The sequence below is a fragment of the Hemicordylus capensis genome, chromosome 1, assembly GCF_027244095.1.
Source record: "Hemicordylus capensis ecotype Gifberg chromosome 1, rHemCap1.1.pri, whole genome shotgun sequence".
Classification (NCBI taxonomy): domain Eukaryota; kingdom Metazoa; phylum Chordata; class Lepidosauria; order Squamata; family Cordylidae; genus Hemicordylus; species Hemicordylus capensis.
In genome coordinates, this window is record NC_069657.1 from 280,988,925 (window position 1) to 281,002,649 (window position 13,725).

The following is a 13,725-nucleotide window of genomic DNA, read 5'->3' on the forward strand; positions in this document are numbered from 1 at the left end:
TGAGGCTGCAGACACTTTGAGAGGAGGAAAGTGCCATTTAAATTGCAGCGCACTTGGAGAAAGGTGAGGCAGTTGCTGTAATGCTTCCTCCACAGTGAAGATGATTTCACAAAGCCTGTCTCCTCCTCCACACCATCAGTCACAGATAAAGGAGTGGGGGTGGGGGGGGAGGCGGGGCAGGGCATGTGGGAGGGCAGGGAGTCTGACAGCAACCTTGGATCTCTGACACAGTTGCAAAATGACAGCAGGGAGCTTTCCAACAGGTCACTGTCAGAGGCTTCCTGCTGTCATTGCAGAACTGCCTCTAACAAGGCCCAACAGAGGTCGTGTTGGTCTGACATGTCTGCTGGACCAACACAACTGCACAAGCCAACAAAAAAGCCTGCTATCTAGATGGATGCAATGGCTAAGAAACAGCACATTGGAGGTCTGCCTGGCCTCCATACTGCATACAACAGTGGCTCCACTCCAAATGACTGTGTAATGCCAAAGATCATGCTCACTATGTGTGCTCACCATGGTGGTGCTTGTTTACATTTCTGCAATTTTTTTTCCTGAGCTGCACTTGTCTTCATTTCAATTATTTCAAAGAGTCTTGCAAGTGTTTGCTCCGGTTATTCTCCATGTAGCAATTCTTTGTGCTAACTTGATTTTCTCTCATATTGATGACTGTCATCAATGCTTCAGATGGGTTTCACTGCCTGCCCCTTTTATTGTCCAATATTAAATTTCTTAAAATTGTATTTTCTTTTTCATATAAGAATGACAATAAGGTCTGATATTGCTGCTTCACTTGGGAATATTAGATTGCTCCAAAAATAAAAAATAGAAGCAATTAGGAGGCAGTGAGTTTCCCTCCCTCCTAAAAAGCCCTGTAAAGAATATTTGCTAAAAAGACATCGTCTTTTTAAAAAGAACCTGTAACTTATTCCGATATACTCAGAAACTAGGTGCATAAATATTATATAATTGGGAGAGATACATTTATGAAGAGCTCCAAGAATATACCTTTTTATATGCATGTCATTGAAAAGAGAAGGCCTATTATCTCATAAGACAGCTTCAATGTCAGCATTAAATGCTTCTCAATTTCTATATTGGTTAGACGTCTACACCTAAAATGTTGCCTTGATAGAAAGGATAATTATTGCTTTTATGCCTCTGTAATAAGGTGCACAGTATGCTGAACCACCACCAAATCTTGAAGGTAGGAAGAGGGCCAAATCCAGCCAACCACTATCTTAACAGCAAAAAAATTCAATTGTGACATGCAGTAATTCAATAAGCATGCCAAGAAACAAAATACATAACATCAGAATGTTTGAGGTTCTGTGCCTGGCAGTAATGGTGTGAGGAATTTATAGGGAATTCAAAAAGGAGTTCAGAGAGGTCACTCTCTCTGCTTGCCCTTACAGGTGGTATTTGAGTGCTGCTGAGTGGCTTCACTGTTGGACAGGGATCATATGGCGGTGAATGGTGATGAAATCAGGCTGGTTCAGGTTGCTGGGTCAAAACTGAATAGGAGTCAGGGCAGCATGATGAGTGAGAAACACATGCATTTTTCTTTGTGTGTGTTGTGAGGGAAGCAGAGGGAGACTTAATTGCAGGGAATACAATTTTGGAAGAGGGAATCTTGGGAGAAATGAATTTGGGGGAATCTGGGAGGAAAATGAATTTGGAAGGATACATTTTGGAGTGTGTGCATGGGGGGAATCTGGGACAGAAATGAATGTGGAAAGAATACATTTTATTCATTCATTTATTATATTTGTACACTACCCAAAAATCCCATCTCTGGGTGGTTTACAGTAACATAAAACAAATTAAAACCTTAAACCAATTTAAAACCACAAGTCTAGTTAAAAAGCTTGGGTGAATAAATGTGTCTTTAGAGACTTTTAAAAAGTCATCAGAAATGGGGAGGCTCTCATTTCAGCAGGGAGCGCATTCCAGAGACTCAGGGCAGCAACAGAGATGGCCCGTCCCTTTGTAGCCACCAAACGAGCTGGTGGCAACTGCAGACAAACCAGTCTGGATGATCTCAATGGGTGATTGGGCTCATAGTGAAGAAGAAGTTCTCTTAAGTACTATGGGCCTAAGCTGTTTAGGGCTTTATAGGTTATAACCAACCTGGTTGCTGCATTCTGTACCAACTGCAGTTTCTAGACTACGTACAAAGGCAGCCCCACATAGAGCGCATTGCAGTAGTCAAATCTGGAGATTACCAGCATATGTTCTACTGTTCTGAGGTCATTTATGTCAAGAAACAGAAGCAGCTGTCATATCAGCTGAAGTGAAGTGAAAGCACCTCAGGTTGAGCCACTGCCTCAACCTGAGATATCAGGGAGAGGTTTGGATCCAGAAGAACTCCCAGACTGTATACCTGTTTTAGGGGGTTTCCTTGGGGGAAAAATCTGGGAAAGAGATGATTACAGGGTGATATTTAAGACTAAGATTTCACATCTCCCATGTACTTCGTTTGTGGCCTTGGGCAAGGCATTGTCTTTCTGCTTCTCTAATTTGTGTTTTGTAATGGATGTTATGGAGGTAAATCTGGGGTCAAACATGTGGTTTGGTGTTTGAGGTTCAGACTCTGTTATGGCTTTCCCAACTTCTCATCTGTATATGTTATGGTACAAAGCAGCCTCCCCTACATTTTGGAATTTAGGGTTCACCTGTGGTAATGCAACACTAGTCTGGTATGCAAGCTCCAGACTTAGAGCAGGTAGCTAGTGCAACAGGTTCACACAAGTGTAATGTTCTTCCGCCAGTGGTTCATTAATCGGGATGTTGGATAGTGTACTGTAGATGGCCAAAGATAGCCAGAAAGACTATGTGGCTGAAATCTTTGATTGTATAGATAGACAAGGATCACTATTACAATACAGCATAATAGCACTTAGCAATAGCAATAGCACTTACATTTATATACCGCTCTATAGCCGGAGCTCTCTAAGCGGTTTACAATGATTTAGCATAATCCCAGGAAAAGAAGATTCTCAGTTAGACTTTAAATAGAAGTCCTATTGTGGGATTTAACCATTATGCTCTGTATGCTATAGAATAGAGACCCAAGCATATCGAGATCATCTAGCCTGTTTAACTTACTGCAGGGTTGCAGTCTGTGGCCCACAAGGACTTAAGAACATGAGAAGAGCTTTACTAGATCAGGCCCAATGCCTATAGTCCAGCATCCTGTTCCCCACAGTGGCCCACCAGATGCTCTGGGAAGCCCACAATCTGGAGATGAAGGGATGCCCCCTCTCCTGCTACTGCACTGTCGCTGAACTACTTTGGGTTCAAAACCAGGCGACGTCTCCTTTCCCTTTAACTCAAAGACCTGAATGCCATTTAACAGAAAAGCAACAAGAATTAAAGCAAAAGATAATTGAGCATATGAACCAAATAAACATCAGGGTTCGGCTTCCAGCTCTAAAAACAGTTGCCAAAAAACAACTTGATAAGATATTAAAAATGTAAATGCTGCACTTGCAGAAATAAGAACTAACAATTTGCAAGAAACAAACCAACTAATGTATAGTGCAGCAACAATAACAACACAAGAGCTCGGACATAAGATCAGGGGACCTGTTAAAAAAGAAAGTAGTACACTATCTAAATGGAAGATTAGATTAGAAAATAAAACTGCCAGGCTCAGATCAGATGCCAATAAATTGAAAGATATGAAAGACAAGAAGTTGAAGAATGAAAACAGCAAACAGTACCTGATCCAAATATACCATCTAGATTTAAGGAAAATTATAGAAGCCCTGAAAATAGTAAATGTAACACTTATTAACTAATAAGCAGCTTCCAGTTGAACAGAAAGGAAATTGCCTAAACACTAGAAGCACAAATGATCAGCTGCTGATTGACAAAATGATTTTAGAACATTGTAAAAGAAGAAAAACAAATTTAAGTGTTGCATGGATTGATTACAGGAAGGCCTTTGACTCATTGCCTCATATATGGATACTAAAATGTTTAGAGACAACTGGTGTCAGCAAAAACATTCAAATACTTATTTTAAAAAAGCAATGAACATGTGGAGTGCGCAGTTAACAATCAATGGTGAGACACTTGGGCAGGTTAGCATTAGAAGAGGTATTTTCCAAGGGGACTCATTATCCCCACTGTTTGTAATCGCCATGGCTCCACTTTCACAAATACTAAACAAAACAAGCCTTGGATATTAATAATCTAAAACATCAAGTAAAGTAAACCATCTGCTCTATATGGATGATTTGAAGTTGTATGGAAGGTCCCATTTCAAAATTGAATCACTGCTAAATACTATTCGCATTATTTATTTATTATAATAATAATAATTATTATTATTATTATCAATTCAATTTAGTAGCGATATAGCAATGGAGTTTGGACTAGATAAGTGTGCTGTATTAATAATGAACAGAGGAAAAATAACAAAAACGGAAGGAATAGAACTGCTCAATGGAAACGACATCAAGAATTTGGAAGAGAAAGAACACTACAAATACTTGGGAATTCTTCAGGCTGATAACATCAAACATACGGAAAGAGAAATTGAAACTGAATACTTCAGGTGAGTTTAGAAAAATTTTAAAGTCCAAACTCAATGGTGGGAACACCATACAAGCTATAAACACCTGGGCTATACCCATCATTAGATACACTGCAGGAATAATAGACTGGACTCAGGCAGAGGTAGAGACGTTAGATTGTAAGACCAGGAAAATAATGACCATCAATCATGCACTGCATCTCTGCAGTGATGTAGATAGGTTATACCTTCCTCGCAGCTCAGGTGGAACAGGAATGCTGCAGGTCTATCAAACAGCAGAAGAGGAGAAAAGAGGCCTTGAAGAAGATGCACTTAAAATGGTTAACAAGAAGAAATTATTAAACATCAATCAAACAAAGCAGGCCTACAAGTAAAGAACCAAGCCAAAAAATGGAAAAATAAGCCACTGCATGGTCAATATTTGTGCAATAAAACTGGAAAATCAAACATCATTAAGACCTGGCAGTGGCTTAAGAATGGCAACTTGAAGAAAGAAACAGAGGGTTTAATATTGGCTGTGCAAGAAGAGGCACTAAGAATAAATGCAATAAGAGCAAAAGTCAAAAAATCAACAACAAACAGCAAGTGCCGCCTTTGTAAAGAAGCAGATGAAACAGTGGACCACTTAATTAGCTATAACAAAAAGATAGTACAGACTGACTACAAACAAAGGCATGACAAGGTAGAAGCAATGATACATTGGAATATCTGCAAAAAATACAAGCTACATGTAGCCAAAGATTGGTGGGACCACAAAATTGAAAAAGTTGTAGAAAATGAAAATGTAAAAATATTATGGGACTTCAGACTACAAACAGATAAACAACTGCTACACAATACATCAGATATAACTGTAGTCAAGAAGAAGGAAAAACAAGTCAAAATAATTGACAGCAATACCATGTGACAGCAGAATAGAAGAAAAAGAAATAGAAAAAATAACAAAATAGAATTGAAAGGTTGTGACAGAAGAAGACCAAAATAATTCCAGTAGTAATTGGTAGCCTAGGTGCAATTCCAAAACACCTTGAAGAGCACCTCAATACCATAGGGGTCATGGAAATTACCATCAGTCAATTACAAAAAGCAACTTTCTGGGAACAGCTTACATTTTGCCAGGATATTTATAACAACAATATTGACAATAATATTCAGGCATCCCAGTTCCTTGGGAAGGACTAAATGTTTGGATAAAACAAACCAGTCAATAACATCTGTCTGACTGTGTGAATTAATAATAATAATAATAATACCGTATAATGTACTAGTAAAAAACAGCATCCAGTTCAACAACAAGTGCCGCCTTTGTAAAGAGGCAGATGAAACTGTGGACCACCTAATCAGCTGTTGTAAAAAGATCGCACAGACTGACTACAAACAAAGGCATGACAAAGTAGCAGGGATGATACACTGGAACATCTGCAAAAAATACAAGCTACCTGTAGCCAAAAATTGGTGGGACCATAACATTGAAAAAGTGGTCGAAAATGAAGATGTAAAAATATTATGGGACTTCCGACTACAAACAGACAAACAGCTGCCACACAATACACCAGATATAACTGTAGTCGAGAAGAAAGAAAAACAAGTGAAAATAATCAACATAGCAATACCAGGGGATAGCAGAATAGAAGAAAAAGAAATAGAAAAAATTACCAAATACAAAGATCTACAAATTGAAATTGAAAGGCTGTGGCAGAAAAAGACCAAAATAATCCCAGTGGTAATTGGCGCCCTAGGTGCAGTTCCAAAAGACCTTGAAGAGCACCTCAGCACCATAGGGGCCACAGAAATCACCATCAGCCAATTACAAAAAGCAACTTTACTGGGAACAGCCTATATTCTGCGACGATACCTATAACAACAGCAACAACATTGACAATAAAATTCTGGCATCCCACGTCCTTGGGAAGGACTCGATGTCTGGTTAAAACAAACCAGTCAATAACACCTGTCTGACTGTGTAAAATAATAATAATACCATATAATGTACTAGTAAAAAACAGCATCCAGTTTTGTTACTGAAGCAACTAAACTCCACTATGATACCAGGAAAATTTCCATAATGCTTTTAAATGAAGAGAATGGGGAGTCAGTACTGCAGCTATCACCATATCTATAATTTGGACATTATGAATGTATGAGCTTGTTGCAACTGAGGTTTGCAAGATACCTAAGTAGGAAGGCATAGTTCTTTGAATTTGCAATAGGTCATGAATGCTGCCTACAGTGCTTTTACCCAGAATTTGTGATTTCTGCAGAAAAACAAGCAGAAATTGTATGGAGATTTGCTGAAAAGCAATTTATTTTATGATGGAATAGAAAGTATACTCAACTTTCAGCCAATCAAAAGCTAAAGGGCAAACAACTTATAACTCTGGTTTAGAATTTAACTAATGGGAATACAGGGTTAACAACAGAAGACAATGAATGAAGGAAAATGGAAGCAGGAAAATCTTTTGCACACATTCCCAAACAATAAATGATTGCAAATGATATAAGGCAGTTTACTGACTATATATATATTGGATTGCTTTGAGAAAATCATCATATTTATGAAAATGAAAGGGAAGGCTATCATTCTGCCTGGTTAGAATTGAGATAAAGTATCCCCCTCCCCCCACTTTTCACAGTGCACGATACCACTTTAAATACACAGCCCGTGCTAGGCAATTGCACGTTTCAAGAAGTAAGTCCCATTGAGTTCATTGAGGCTTACTCCCAGGTAAGTGTGCATAGAATTGCAGCTGTAGTTCTGGGGCACAGGGAGTAGGTTCAAATCTATTCATAAATGAGCCCAAGAAGAGAAGTTGTACTCATGAGGATTATTGATTGTGGTTTTTAAATATATTTCTTAATATATTTAATAAAGGAAGGGGCTCAGGGCAGTATCCATAGAGTTACTGCTATTTTAGTCTCACAACTTCCTGTGAGATAGGTTAGAGTAGCAAGCTTTCACCAACAAGTGAGGAGTTGAATTCAAATCTCTCTGGTCCAAGTCCAACACATCTGTATCCAATATACTGTACTGGCTTTTAACTAATTGCTAGTTTAAATGTCAATTTTGCTCTAGAAGAGAGGTAGGTAAAATAGAGTGGGGCCTACAGGCAGATTGCTGGGTGATTTGCAGGGAATCAACAAGAGTCAGTGACCTGATTAACAACAGCAACAACAAAAAAGCAACCCACCCACCCCCAACTAGGCTGGAATTAGGTTGTGGGAAGATCAGGAATGGCTTTTGGAGTGAAAGGACTGTGACATCAAGTTTGGTCCTGAAAGCTAATTCCTGGACTGAGCATGTGCTCAGAGACATCCTCCTAAAGGTAAAGTGTGCTATCAAGTCAGTGTCGACTCCCGGCAACCACAGAGTCCTGTGGTTTTCTTTGATAGAATACAGGAGGGGTTTACCACTGCCTCCTCCTGTGCAGTATGAGATGATGCCTTTCAGCATCTTCCTATACTGCTGCTGCCCGATATAGGAGTTTCCCATAGTCTGGGGAACATACCAGTGGGGATTCGAACTGGCAACCTCATGCTTGCTAGTCAAGTCATTTCCCCACTGCGCCATTAGGCATCCTCCTAGTTAAGTTTAAGTCCACGTCTGCTGCCCTGACTGGTGGACTTCAGGGTTCTAGTAAAAAAAAACCAAAACCACAGCGTAGATCCTGCAGATATGGTCTGCCCACCCCTGCTTCAGAGGACTGCAGAAGCAATACAAGGAAAATTTGAACACGTGAAGCTGCTGTAGACTTGATCAGATGGATTGGTCCGTCTGCATTTGGTACTGTCTGCTTTGCACTGAGGGAGAGCACTCTCCAGGGTTCCAGACAGGGGGTCTTTCCTACCTGAAGATCTAAGGGACTGAACTTACCACTTTCTACATGCAAAGCTTGTGCTCTAGTACTGAGCTACAGCCCATCTTCTAAAGATACACTATGCAAAGGAATACTTTCCCCCACAGCAAAGTGTATCTATGTAAACAAACATGAATGATGATACCATATTACAGACAGGCAGACATGCAATGGATTTCACAGTTCTTGAAAGGCACACAAGAGAACTGGACAGGTGACATACACATCCACTCATTCAGTCATCATGGGCAAAAATGCATCGAGGCTGTTCTCACCAGCAGCCAAGACTGGACTAGGCCCAGCTAAGCCCGGGCTTGGCTGCCTGTAGGAACCACTGGAAGCCTACTGGCTCCCAGAAGAGCCTTGGCGGCAAGCCTGGCTAAGAAGCCGGGCTCTTAAATGAGGATAAGGAAGCGAGCTCTCCCTTAACCCCATTTACTTGCCTGTGTGTCAGCGCTGGCTGCTTTCAGCCGCACTGAACCACTGACGGGCCCCTGTCCGTCGCTGGGGGAATCCCCACAATGTACCATGCACTCATGTGGTGCATTGTGGGATTCTCGGAGGCTAGGACAATGAGTCCCGGCCTCAGAACCCCCCACCTTGCTCTACACTGCACAGAGCAGGACTGATCTTGTGGGAGCACGGAGCATGCTCCCACCAGGCTTCCAAGGATCATCGGGGGTGGGGGGCGGGGGGGGGGCAAGGTTTGGGAAGCCTTACCCCCATGCACCCACCCAGAAGGTCATGTGAATGGCCCCATCAGCTCACTTTGAAAAAGCCCCTCCGATTATCTCCCACCCCGTGTAGTAAATGCCCTGGATTATTTTTTAAAAAATTCCAAATACTTAGTTTCACATGAGCTCAGTGAATACAGTTGCCTGCTTTGCAATCTTCTTCCCCCAGTCATTTAATTTTTTGTGTTTTACAAATGATAATCACAAAGAACCAGGAGAAGTGTGAGCCCCACCCCCCCTGCCCCCCACACAATCAGGTATTTGCATTTTAATTGAATCTTTTTCTGAGAAAACCACCCAGCTTAGTTTATCAGAGGAGAAGTGGGAAAGCTAATTTCACAGCTCTTGGGAGGGAAAAGACCATTATCTACTTGAATAGTTATTAATTTCCTTTATACTTAGAGTTATTAGAAAAGAGAGAGAGAGAAGTCAGTAGGGTGGATTCTTAGTTGCGCAGTTGCAGAACCTCTCTGACAAGAAAGCAATGTGCCAATGTGCCCCAACTGTGAGAAATCTCCTCCAGCCACTGGAAAGATGCCTTTTTTTTATAAAAGCAAAAGGTCAGTATGAGTTTTGATGTATTGTCTTCAATATTCACACCTAACAAGATGAAAGGAAGGACTTGCTGTGCAATCTTGAGAGCCATTAACACGCCTTACTCCATCCAGGGAGGCAGGAAAGAACCTCTTTAGTCCATTCTGGTCAGTATATCATGGTGTGATGATATAATTTTTTTAAAAGAAACCTCAAGCAAGAAACAGGAATAAAGCAGTATGACACACTTTATAGTAGTATCTAAGCATTGCCAAAGGCCAATCCTTCTTTTATATATCTAAAGACAAAATCATTGCTCTTCTGAAGTCACTAAAAGGAACTTCAGTAAAGACAGACTTCCATTTTAACACCCCAGTTCAACAAATGGCGTTCTCAGTGTACTACTGAGTTAGAGACTTCAGTCTTACGCAGTCTACTTTTTAAGAAATTAGAAACTCCATAATTCATCAATGTGTTTTAAATTTAGTCTACAAAGCAACAGTGTACATTCATGATTTCTTTTCACTTGAGGTATTTATTTATTTATTTATTTGGCATATTTCTATACCGCCCCAAACACAAGTTCTCTGGGCTGTTTACAGGACAAAAAACCCCAAACAATAAAAAGATTAACAAATTTCAACAATTAAAATTTAAGAAGTTAAAACTATTAAACAAACACAATTAAAACAATATCTAATTAAAAGCCTGGGTGAACAAATGCGTCTTGACTGCCCTTTTAAAAGTTGTAAGAGATGGGGAGGCTCTTATTTCAGCAGGAAATGTGTTCCAAAGCCTCAGGGCAGCAATGGAGAAGGCCTGTCCCCGAGTAGCCACCAGACGAGCTGGTGGCAACTGCAGATGAACCTCTCCAGATGATCTCAATGGGTGGTGCGGTTCATAGCAAAGAAGACGTTCTCTATAACAGCTTTGTGTAAGCTGATCCTGCACATGCAGTCTTGCTTAGGGACCCAACAGGGATCAGACCAGGTTCTCCATAGTCCAACTTTCTAGGCAACAATACTAGTACTGGACAGCCCATTAAAACTGGCTAATGGTCCACTAGTGGACCACAACTTATGTTCACCCCTGTACTAAAGTGTCAAATAAATGGCAAGCTCACAGATGCATGTCCATTACTTGGTAAATGCAAAAACAGTTGCTGACTTTCATGTGTGAATGAGACGTTTAATATCACAGATATAATTTCATATCACCACATGTCCCTTCAAATCTAATGCTTTTCAACTGGGTAAGCTGCCAAGTAGATGCACAGATCCTGCCTTTCCTCCAGGGAGCGAAGACCAACAAAAAGGAGTTATCCAATTTTATCCTCACAGCAATCTTATGAGATAGACTGGACTGACAGAGAGCTTAATGGATGAGCAGGGATTTAAACCTGGATCCCAGTGACCTTCTGCATGGCACTGTCTCTCTGCATCCCAGCCTAGTAACAGTTAGTCACAGGCTAAATTGAAGTTATGCAGAAAGTAGCACAAATCTTTTTAGTCATATTTTTAAAAATGGGCATCCCCCAAACTGAGCTATGTTAATGTATCGATTAGTTGAATCTCTCACTCGCTTATTAAACGGGAGCCTGCTCTATTAAACTGTTCATTTTTAATGACCAAAAGGAATTACAATGCAATTGAAAGCTTGCTCATTGTATGCCATCCTGAGCAGGAAAAACAGAATCAGTTTTAAGGAGAAAAGGAGAAGCTACTTAAATCATTTGTTATGTGGATGTAGAACCTATAACCAGTACAATCTCCATGTCACTGTAGGAAATTTTGAATCTAGATACGCCTTATATAATATATATTATTATAGTTCACCTTTCAATTAAAGTCTCCTTTATAAGGCAAGCTAAAATTAGCAATCTTGTCTGATACAGTAATTACAGCAATATCCTCAAACCTGCATTCCTTGTTTTTAAAATCGCTCTTGTATCTAAATAAAGCACCAAGTTGTTTGTGGGTAAATTATAATAAGGTAGACATCTAAGCCTTCATTCAACTCAGTTGATGTACTTTACAATACATAATCATCAGAACGCACGCTTTAAAAAGGTAAACAACATTAGCGGACTAAATTTAAGGGCTATCCTCATGGCTACTTCAGTGCATGATGAACCAGGAGAAAAGACCTCTTAGTTTTGGGGATCTAGTTTGTGATGAGCTGGCTACAAGGCATTTTTAATGAAATGTTAACTGGGTATCCATTGTTTCCCCACAATGTGGTGCGGCTCTGTTTTCTATTTTTCTCCTAATACATGTCTAGCTATAGCCGAATTCTTACAATGAAAAGAATGAAGATATATAGAAAACCTGATATCTCAGTAAATACAGAAATAGATTTTGTCAGAACAGTGGTATAGCAAGGTCTGAACAGGCCCATGATGTTTCATGAGTGAATATATATATTTATATATATATATATATATATATATATATATATATATATATATATGTAAATGTAAGCGATATCTATCTATCTATCTATCTATCTATCTATCTATCTCCACCAGCCTGCCTGCCTGCCTCCTTCTCTGATGCCAGTAAAGAGATGACTTGCGATCTACCCGCTGGCAAAGTGGACAAGGGCTAATGACATCACTGCCCAGTGACACACACTGGGTTGTGATGTCATTAGCCCTTGTGGGCTTTACCAGCACCAGTGAGGGTCAGCGGGTGGGACCCCTGGCTCTGGCCCCGTTCGTGCCAGCTCTTTACTGGTGTTGGGGAGGGAGAGAGGCAGGCAGCCAGGCAGATATGTGGGTGCAGTGGAGCAGTGAGGTTATTTCAGAGCCTGGACCAAATGGCCTTATGGGCCACCCCTGTATATACATTTTCTATTTTTATAATGCAATTATGTTATTTGTAGAGCACCTAAATCATCATCATCATCACCACCCCAGTAGTAACTGGCACCCTAGGTGTAATTCCAAAACAACTTGAAGAGCACCTCAACACCTGATCCAGGAATAACTGTTTGTATCCAGAGATAACAGTGTCTCACTGCTTCTCACCATTGTACCAGGTTTCCATTATGCCCACTATACCTATGTTTTCATTAACAGCCAAGCACTCCAGCTCACCCATCTTGGCTTGGAGGTTTCTAGCATTGGTATATAAACACCTATACACCAAGTCTCTTACCTGGCATTGGCGTGTGCTATCTCCCTTGCCGTCATTTGACCTTTTTGACCAGCTGTCATATGCTTCTGTCTGTTCCACTCCTGGTTCTACTCTGTCCCCTTCTGGTTTATCTGAAATGCCGCTTGCATTCTAACACTCCAGTGGGTTTTGGTTGCTGAACCAGATACCACCCAGTTATTATTGGCAATCTCCCAGGTGTCATTTTAAAAGCTGTTCTGAGACCTTTTTATTTTAAGTGCCAGCAGTCTGGTTCCATCTTGGTTCAAGTGGAGCCTGTCTCGTTATACAGGCTTTGCTTGCCCCAAAATGTATCCCAGTGCTTAACAAATCTAAACCCCTCCTCCTGGCACCACCGTCTCATTCACACATTGAGACCCCTCAGCTCCGCCTGTCTCACTGGCCCTGGGCATGAAACAGGTAGCACTTCACTTCCCGGCCCTAACTCTAACCCTGCGGGTCTTGGACTTCAATATGCTACCTAGCAGCCTAAATTTGGCTTTCAGGACCTCCCAATGGCATTTCCTAACATAGTTGGTGCCAATGTGCACAACAACAGCTGACTGACATTTAGAGGCATCTTGCCTCTGAGGCTAGAGGTGGCCTGTAGCCACCAGACTAGTGGCCATTGATAGACCTGTCCCCCATGTATTTGTCTAAGCCCCATTTAAATCCATCCAAGCTAGTGGCCAACACCACATCCCGTGGCAGAGAATTCCATAGATTAATTATGCACTGTGTGAAAAAGCACTTCCTTTCGTTCGTCCTAAATTTCCCAACCTTCAGTTTCATGGGATAGCCCCTGGTTCTAGTGTTGTGAGAGAGGGAGAAAAACATTTCTCTGTCCACTCTCTCTACTACATGCATAATTTTATATACCTCAATTATGTCTCCCCATAGACACC